This window comes from Artibeus jamaicensis, unplaced genomic scaffold, assembly GCF_021234435.1.
Source record: "Artibeus jamaicensis isolate MK-2021 breed Jamaican fruit bat unplaced genomic scaffold, CSHL_Jam_final contig_233, whole genome shotgun sequence".
In the NCBI taxonomy this organism is placed as follows: domain Eukaryota; kingdom Metazoa; phylum Chordata; class Mammalia; order Chiroptera; family Phyllostomidae; genus Artibeus; species Artibeus jamaicensis.
Window position 1 is genome coordinate 25,285,039 of NW_026521486.1, and position 10,167 is coordinate 25,295,205.

Genomic DNA, 10,167 nt, shown 5'->3' on the forward strand with positions numbered 1-10,167 from the left:
GAAGAAATAGAAAAGATTGCTTTAAATTATTTCAGAACAAAAAGAAGTCTGAATTATCCATTCCTTTTAGAATGATTGCATGTGTACATCATGGATTAATAACATAATTTTACAAGGAATCAGAATAGTATTAATAACTGCTACAAAGCATGCTATATAAATACTGATTCTGTTAAGAAATATTGTTTCTAATCACAAAACTTATCCCTAGCCATTTGGAAGAAGATAAAGAGACCAATTGTCTTCCATTCAAACCCATAAAACCCTACAATACTTGGGTAGCTACAGAAATATTTTGAAAATGATTTGAGTAATTTTTATTCCTCTGCCTACTGAATAAATTTGCCTTAGGGATAGGAAGTATGGCTCCACTGAAAACTTACAAAGGAATGGAAAGAAGGAGCATCCAGCTTCTGAAATTCAAAACAGGAGTGTACATGAAGACAATAAAGCCTCAAATCCAGGCTACTGTTTTGAAAGCCATTCTTGAAATTGCCTTATTTATGCCTTCCCTTGTCATCAACCAAAGGTTGTTCAGAGTGTTTGGCCCTGCAGAGCAGGTCCTGAGACTGGGGGGTTGGGGGGGGCTCTGCCTGCATGGCCCCCCTGGCCACCCTGGATGAGAATAAGTGTACCAAGACATGACCTGCTTGGAGAGGAAAGGTGGAGGATCTCTCAAAGGAGAAGGGCCAAGAGCCTTTTCCTCAATGGGCTTTTATTGGGTTTGTTTTGCACATAAATACAGGTAAAGCTTATTAATCATTATCAGGAAGTAAGGATCAAACAAAGAATTCCGAGGGCCTATTTTGAGTCAGGGTCAGATAGCTAAAGGGTCATAAAACTTTGAGGAACAAACTCACTTCTGGCTTGAACCTTTATCATTTAATTGAGAGCATTCTAAACTAAGCAGGTTTCACAGGATTTTACATATTCTTTCTTAGGCCTGATCGCGCCCTAGGGAACCCACCCTTTGCAGCACAGGGCTGCAGCCACCACCTGTATTGTTTCAGGCTTAAGGCGGGCAGCGGAAGTAAGGCAGCCAAGAGATTAGGAGACTTCTCCAAGACAGAATGAGGACTCAGGCTATGTAAAAAGCTGAAGTGTGAGGGTCCATTACCCACCTTTGCTATAGCCCCTCCCCAAGTCCTTCCCTGGGGCCTCACTGTGATAGTGCCTGTCTTAGGTCATTCCCTACTTGGGGAATCTTACCCATCATTGGCTAACCGATCAAGCATTTGGGGGCCAGTTATAAATGAAGTAAAAGGAGCAGAAGCAGCACTCCTGCCAAGGAGATAAGCTTTGTCTCCTTAGTGGCATTTGGTCCAAAGGTTGCTCACTCAGCCTTAGGGGAAGGTTATAGCTTCTACAACTAGACAGGGCAGTTCCCAACAACTGGGCAGGCAAAAAGTTTCCAAGGGGTCCCAGAGCATGCAGACAAGTTTTATGGGAACTAATTTCTCAATCCTCACCTTCCACAAGCATGCTTTGCAAAACTGATCTTTGCCAGAACTGGTGCAGTCCAGGTGTTTGTGCTGCTTCTTGATTCCCATCTAGTACTTTTTCTTCTGTTCTGCCACAAAATGCTGAACCTCTCATCTACCATAACCTCAAATCCTACAATGGTGCATTGCCTGGGTTTAAGAATCCAGGAACCAAGCAAAGAAACAACTGAAAATATTGGAGATGCTATTAAGATATTGGTGAACAGCTCCAGAACAGGTAACAAATACTTTAAAAAGTCAGGATCTTTCCAATTGCTTTAAACAAAACTAGAAAACCATTGCCCAATTGTTCACTGAAAGATTCATTAAAATCATTTCTTTAGAAGAAAGCTCTCCTTTACAGGAGTATGTCAGCTAATAAATGCAGAATAGAATAACTAGAATGCCATTTTTTGCCAACCCCAGTGAAATAACTGATTTAGGCAGACTATAAAGGTATTCAAATCATCAGCTCCCAAGTTGTCAGGAACAGGTTGTTTATAGATTATTTACATATTGCAAGGGGAAATGTGTGCTTTTTCAATGGTGAGTCTGGGTGGGGTATTAACCAACTAACCAAATTTAACCTCACTAATAGTGGGATAACCTGAAATTTTATGCCTCACATAAAGCAGTGTGACCTTGACAGCAGATCATTCAGCCCTAGTCTAGTGACTGACTACAGTACCAGAACTGCCCGGCCAAGCTGCTCCCAAATTCTTGACCAACAGAAATCAGGAGATAACTTTTATTATTGTTTGAAGTGATTAAGTTTCAGGATATTTTGTTATGCAGTAAAAGATAACTAGTGCATAGGTGAAGCTCTAGAAAAAATAAGAAACCTACTTTTTCTGGGTACATTTCTGTAGTGTGTTAAGTAAGGGTGTTCTGCCTCTGATAGTTCTTGTTATAGGACCTCAGGCAGCACTCCTATTTTAACATGCTTTTATCACAGCTTTACTAAAGCGTCACCACTTGGGGTTTTTCTGTTTCTAACTCTCAGCATTTTCCTTCCTCGCCCGAGTCTCCTATCCTTTTACCCAAATCCACTCCACATTTCTGCTATTCACCCATTTCATAACTTCTAATTATTGACTTCTGCATAGTCTCTAAATTCCTGTCTTCTCTCCCAGGAGACAATGTTTAGCCATTTCACCAATTCACTTCCTAAACAAACTAATGTGCTTCTCAAGAAAAGAAACCTAATTAGAGACAGGTTACCCTGTGTGGCAGATTTCCTGGCCATTGCTGCCTCATTTGGGTCTTGACATTCAATCACTGAAGTTGTTTTAACTTCTGAATTACTTATATTCCTGGAAACCAGAGCTGACCTACCAGAAAGCTTGTCCTTAGAAGCTCAAATTCTATACCATCCCTTCTATTCCAAAGGATTTTTCACTAGAAGTCTACGAAAACAGACTTGAACCTCACCTTTCTCACCTGCTAGTACCAAAACACCTCTGGGTAGTTAGAGCACCTACCTCAACCCTGATTGGTTGAGAAAAGGCTTCATCATCAATGGCCTCCTGTACATGCTTTTCCATGTGCACCATCCCACTGGAGAAGAACATCCACATGCATACACTTCAATGATGCCTTGATGCTTCTCCCCAACCAATGGAGCATAGCAGGTTGTAAAAGTTCATCCCACCCCTCCACTGCCTTTAGGTCTGCCGAGAGACCAACATTCACCACATGCTAAAGCAATAAAAGTATCATCATCAGTGCTGCCTGTGCTAGATCGAAGCATCATCAGCATGAGAGGTTCAAATCTTTCATTTCTACAGAACATCCTATATATTCCCAGGACCTATGTTAATGACTTTGTCACTGACTTTTCCCAAATGTGGTACTCACCACATATTATATTGGTCTACCTTCTTTTTTTAAGCTTACACTTTATAGAATATGCTTTTACAATCATCCCAACTTTCCCCTTTTGCCCCCCTCCACCCAGCACTTCCCACTCCCTCAGGCCAATGTCCATGTCCCTAGGTCATGCATATAAGTTCTTTGGCTATTCCATTTCCTGTACTGCACTTTATATCCCCATGACTATTCTGTAACTACCTATTGGTACTTCTTAATCCCCTCACTTCCTCACCCACACCCTTATGCCCCCCTCCCATTTGGCAACCATCATGAGGCTCTCCATATCCATGATTCTGTGTCTGTTCTTCTTATTTGCTTAGTCTGTTTCTTAGATTCAATTGTTGATAGATTTATATTCTTTGCCATTTTATTGTTCATAGTTTTCATCTTCTTTACTTAAGTAAGCCCCTTAACATTTTATATAATAATGGTCTGGTGGTGATGAATCCTTTAGTGTTTTTCTTGTCTGGGAATCTCTTTATCTGCCCTTTGATTCTAAATGATAGCTTTGCTGGGTAAAGCAATCTTGGCTGTATGTCCCTGCTTTCATGACTTTGAACATTTCTTGCCAATCCCTTCTAGACTGAAAAGTTTCTTTTGAGAAATCAACTGACAGTCTTAGGGGAACTCCCCTGTAGGTAACTGACTTCTTTTCCCGTGATGCTTTTAACATTCTCTCTTCATCTTTAACCTTTAGCATTCTAATTAAGATGTGTCTTGGAGTGGGCCTCTTTGCATCCATCTTGTTTGGGATTCTCTGTGCTTCCTGGACTTGCATGTCTATTTTCTTTACCAAATTAGGGAAGTTTCCTTTCATTATTTTTTCAACTAGACTTCCAATATCTTGCTCTATCTTGTCTCCTTCTGGCACCCCTGAAGGGGTGCGAATATTTGACCTCCTGAAGTTGCCCCAGAGGCTGCTTATACTAACCTTATTTTTTTTAATTTGTTTGTCTTCTTGTTGTTCTGATTGGTTGTTTTTTTACTTCATTATGTTCCAAATCATTGATTTGATTCTCAGCTTCATCCACTCTACTGTTGTTTCCCTATAAATTGTTCTTTATTTCAATTAGTGTATCCTTCATTTCTGACTGGATCTCCTTCATTTCATTGAAGTTCTCACTAAGTTCCTTGAGCATCCTTATAACCAATGTTTTGAACTCTGCATCTGATAGATTGCTTATTTCCATTTTGTTTACCTCTTTTTCAGGAGTATTGATCTGGTCTTTCATTTGGGCCATGTTTCTTGGTCCCCTCATTTTGGAAGCCTCCCCGTGTTTGTTTCAGTGTATTAAATAGAGCTGCTTTGACTCCACATATTCATAGTGTGGCCTAATGTAATAGGAGTCCTGTAGGGTTCACTGGCACAACCTCCCCTATTACCCTAACTGGGTACTCAAGGTGTGCCCTTTGTGTGGGATGAGTACACTCTTCTCTTGTAGTTGGCTTTGATTGCTATTGGCAGACCAATGGGAGGGATTTACTCAAATCAGTTAGTTGCAAGAATTGGCTGTGACTACTTACCACCAACCTCCACCATCTGTGGAGGATCAGCTGTGCAGAATCAAGGTGGTGGTGTTTTGACATGGTCTCTGTCCACTGGGTACACTTGCCCAGGAGTTTCCTGGATGGTGCAGACCAGGGTCAGCCCCAACCTGTGTCCTTCCCGGGCCACCCTGCCTGAGCTGTAAAGCAATCTGAGATGGCTGCTACTTGTGCTGGGCTTGGTTAGATTCCCAGTGAAGTCAAGCTGTGAATCTAGGCTGGCTGCTGCTAGTGCTGGGCCTGGGCCTCGCTGAGGCCAGCTGTTGCTTATTTGAGAAGACTTAAGTAGTTGTGTAGCAAGAGCCAAGACCAGCCATTCATATGGAAAAGCAGTTTGGGTGGGCCCATAAATTGGGTGGGATAGAGTCTCTGGGTATCTCTAAGATGGGTCAAATAGTGTTATCCAGGTTGATGGAATCTTGGAGATGGCACCAGCTTGCCAGCTCAGTGGCTCTGTGGGGGGAGGGCTCAGAAAAGGGACAATGTCCTTTTCACCTTGATGCCAGACACTTTCGTTTCTCCCTGTATGCCACTGGTACCTTTTAGGCTCCTACCCTAGTGCCAGAGCTCAGAGGGAGTGAGTCTCAATAGGTGAGTCCAGGTGTAGGTTCTTTAAGAGGAACTACTTGGGGCTCCAGAAGTTTCTTCTACCAACTCAATCCCTGCTGGATTTTGCAGACAGAAGTTATGGAAGCTTAACTTCCTGGCACTGGAATCCTGGGCTGGGGAGACTGGTGTGGGACTGGGTCTCTTTAATACTGAGATAACCCCCTGAATTTTTATCCACCACACAGTGGGTGTGGGACCAGCCTGTTCCAGCCTGTGCCCCTCCCATCAGTCTGGATGGGTGAGGTTTCTTTAATTTTATAATTGTCAGACTTCCATTCAACTCAATTTCTGATGGTTCTGAGTGACTGTTGTTCTATATTTTAGTTGCAATTTTGATGTGGTTTTGTGAAGAGGTGAGTCATGTCTGCCTATACCATCCTGACTGGAAGGTCTCCTATAGTGGTCTATCTTCTGAATATAGCTCACTATGTGCCACTTATCTGCCCATCTCAAACCTTAGCCTTTGTTCATTCAGAAATTTTTCAAATATACAGCTGTCCAGGTCAGGTGGTCTCATACCACAGGTCTAATTCTTTCCTCCTTCTTCTTAAAGGGAACTCTTAAAGCAGTGGTTCTCAACCTTAGTAGCAAAATGAAGAGCTTTAAAAAATACTGATCCCTGGGCTCCACTCCCAGAAATTATTTTTTAATTGGTCTAGGATGAAGCCTGGGCATTAGACTTCTTAAAAGTTCTCCAGGTGATTCTAACATGTAGTCAAGGCAGACAACCTGTCTTAAGCCCCTCTAAACAGAGATGGACCTATGCTACATAGAGCATCCGATTTGATGTGTAGATGGCATACATAAATGCCATCTCATTTGTTGATCATATACTACATACCAACTTCTATGCAACTAACTCGTGTTGCCTTTTTAATAGTACCTCACTTTCTCCTGTGAGGTAGGCACTGTTATCCTTATACAAAGAAACTAAGACTTCAGAGAGGTCACACAGAGTGATTGGAAGATCTTAAGAGTCAAACCCCAGGTCTAATTCCCAACTCTGCACAGTTTCTGTGATACCATACTGAGATGTCATGCCTCTTAAACTGGATGATCCCACACCCTAAAACAAGAAACCCAGGCTTCACTCCTGAAATCCTATCCTATTGAATCCATGGATTTTTCCTGCAGCATTTTCTCATGAACTCCACACATATAGCCCAGATGCTAGGCTGTACTTTAGGCTGTCAAAATGAAGCGAAGTGCTCCGTGGAGAACTTCTTGATAGGGGACTATCATGTCTGGGTCTTCACTGAAGTATAATACTTCCATTCTGAATCGGCTAGCTTAAATTCCGTGGTTGTATTGCTTACTTAAAAGCCATTCTTTTGCTGGTCTAGTAAAATTACGTACTCCATTAGCATCCTCTGCCTTGTACTCCAGACAGTACACAAAGAATCAAAATATACTGGCTAAGCTGCCTAAGACTGCTGCCAATACCAAGATGGACTCTTCTAGCTAGTGACCTTCTAGCTAGAGGCTAGAAGTATGTACTTTTGTAATGTGCCAGTGGTATAGCTAAGTAACTTGGTAGCTAAAGTTCAACCACGTCATTTCATTAACATTACATTACACTCCACATTACATTCTGGCTGAGGTATGGGGTTTGTGGAAGGTGGTAGAGACCAAGGGCCTCATTGGGAGGGAACACTTCAGGTGTTGGGTGGTACCTGTAAGATGTTGTAGAACAAAATCCAACGCATTGTGCAGGTGTCCCAAGGTCAGATTAATCAGTTCTCTCAAAATGGTTCCCAAATTTCCGAGTCTGTAACTGTTCTTCCTAATCCCAACCACTGAGTTCGCCCAGGACTACAGCTTCTAGAATGCCCTTTGTTCCACACTTATGGATTTCCCAGTTTTCACTTTACACATCACAGACTGCCTTCCTGTTTATAAACATGCACAGGTTTACACAGTTTAAGGAAAATTCCTCCATGGCTAACAGTTTTATTTTCTTGGTTTCATTTCTTGGTTGTGCTGTATAGTTACTGCCTTAGTTTACCTCTGAAAATTTCCCATCTCCTTTCCACTGCATTACCTTAGTTCATACTCACATCCTCTCTTGGCCTCCAGTAAAATAATAAAGTCAAGTAAAAAATTCTTGACCCCTCACACTTATTCCTTTGTCGCTTCCAGTTATCTTTCCACACATAGAACTCATTACCCCGATTTTAAACCTTTGATCGGCTCTGCCCACTCCTTCCTTGCTTGATTGGCTGTGTTCATAGCCGAATATATACAAACGGGAAGAAGGGACGACAAGTCGCGACTGCAAAATCTCGGAGGATGTAGTGCTGTGCACTTGCATCCATCAGACCAACGTGACCGACCTTCTTCAAGGGCCAAATTTGGTTGGCTATAACCAAGCATAACCTTTTGAAATTTTTCGCGCTAAAACGATTAGCCCAGCGCAGGCGCAAACGTACTCAGGTCCCCGGGGGGCGGGGCGGCGCGGGGGCGTGGCGCTCCGCGTTCCGCGCAGGCAGATATCGCGATGTTTGGGGAACCCGGAGGGTGGGAATGTTGTTTGTGAGACTCGTTTTGTTAGTTTTGTTTTGTTTTTAAGTAGAGCCCGGATGAATTAGTGCTGCAGTTAAATAAAGATCTAGAGTCGGCAGCGAAAACAAAAGAGGTTAGAGCAACCAGCCGCCCCGCTATAGCGGCAGTCCTTGGGGCGGAGGAATTCTTCGAAGGGCTTCTTTGCGAGCCCCCTCGGGGCCTTGTAAGTTCTTCAGAGACAAAAGCCAGAACTATATTTTTAAAGCTAACCGGGTTATCACCTTAGGGTGCAAAATTTTGTTTTTGCACTTTACTAAAAACCCACTTGGCTACGAGCCAAGTAGTTTAACCTCTGGCTGCCAGTGCGCCTGCGCAGGAGTTTGTTTACTGGCTCCGGAGGATGGTCGGGCGCTCGGAGCCCCCAGCATTTGCTGTCTTGACGTGTAACTTGTATTGAAAATCAAGTTTTCGTCCAGGACCCCGATGAGAGGTAAAGAACAGGACGGTTTCCGTGTAAGTCTGAAACCAGTGGAAACAGGAACGGTTGTGAAAACACTGAACTCGCAGTAATTGTTGCCATGTCAGACCTGTCCTACAAGAGCTAACGAACTTGACGGAGTGGATGGTACCACTCTAACCATGACTAAGAAGTGTTAAGCAGCAACAGTAAACCCAAAAGCGGAGGCCGTATTTAGGGCCTTAGGTTAAACACAGACTCACATGGTAAAGATGCAAGTAAGCCTAAACCTGAAGCCAACCTCGAGCAGTACCTGCCTGTTTATGACTGGTTCTTGGAGCCAGGTTAAAAAAAAAAAAGCAACCATGCAAATTTTGAAACTAAAAAGAGAGATGACTCTAGAAGCAATAGCCAGAAAAAGCACAAACCAACAAGCAAATTTAAAAAAATGGTTTTAAGTTCCCTTCAAAGACAGTTTCAGAATGAAGAGAGGTTGAAACTTAGAAATATGACTGGATGCATTCGAAAACAAGGCAGACAAGGTGATTTTTAAAAAAGTATCTTTATGGAAAATTTTCTAATGATGCATTTAAATGTGTTCAAAAGGAACCTTAAATAACAGGTGGATTTGGCTAAACCTGAATGTTTCCCTTAGAGTAGGGGTGGGGTGTCAAACTCATTTTCATCAGGGGCAGCATCAGCCCTGCTGTTACCTTCAAAGGGCAAAATGTAATTTCAACTCCTTAATAGTTAAGGAGTAGTTATAATTATACAGTCCTAACATTATTTCAGCTCTTTTGAAGGCAGCTGCGAGGCTGATGTGGCCCCTGGTGAAAATGAGTTTGACGCCACTGCCTTAGATTAAAAACAAAGATGTTAACAATTTGGCAATTTTATTGGATTCTATTTGTCAGGGTTTAAATGATGAATGTGAAGACTTTGATTTGTATCAGAAGGTGAGATGTTTAGGGAGTATGACATTAAGTAGAGAAAATGTATAGATGTGTGAGTTAGGGCCAGATTTCGAAGGCCCTGGATGCTTGCTGCATCATTTACAGAGAACCTTCATCTAAAAAAAACAGCCTCTGGATTTTTTTATGTTAAATATGATAGTAAAATTTAGTTAGATGTGAAATGTGTGTATATGTGTGTTCACATGTGTGACAGGAATCTTAGCCATACTGCCAAGTCCTTAGACCATGGAAAGCCAAACTACAAGGTCTTGAACCAGTCACATGTAAATAGGAATCAAAAGTTCATTTGGCATGATGGGAGTTCTAGACACCTTTGCCTGGAAGTCCATTGCCTACCATTCCAGCACACAGTGACTCTGCTGGTCCCTACATGTCTTTTCTCTGCACAGTGTATTCTCTTTCACTGTGACCCTCTGGTTCTTACTATACTTCCCAGTTCTAATTCTTGAGAATGTAAGATTGGATCGTCTAATAACCATCTTGTTTCTTTTGGGCAGAGTTTTCTGTACCAGGCCCCTCAGAAATCACAGCTCCTGGTCAAGAGCTTGTGGTGTGGTAAGGGGGTGGGGCACTTTCTCTTGAAAGGGGCTGTAGACTTACTGGGTTCCATGACTGTTATATCTAGGATGCCTAATATTGGGTGGGCCAAAAAGTCCACTTGGGTATTTTCCCCATAAAAATAAAAAAACATGTTTCCCATTTCACCAATAACTTTATTGAATTGGAT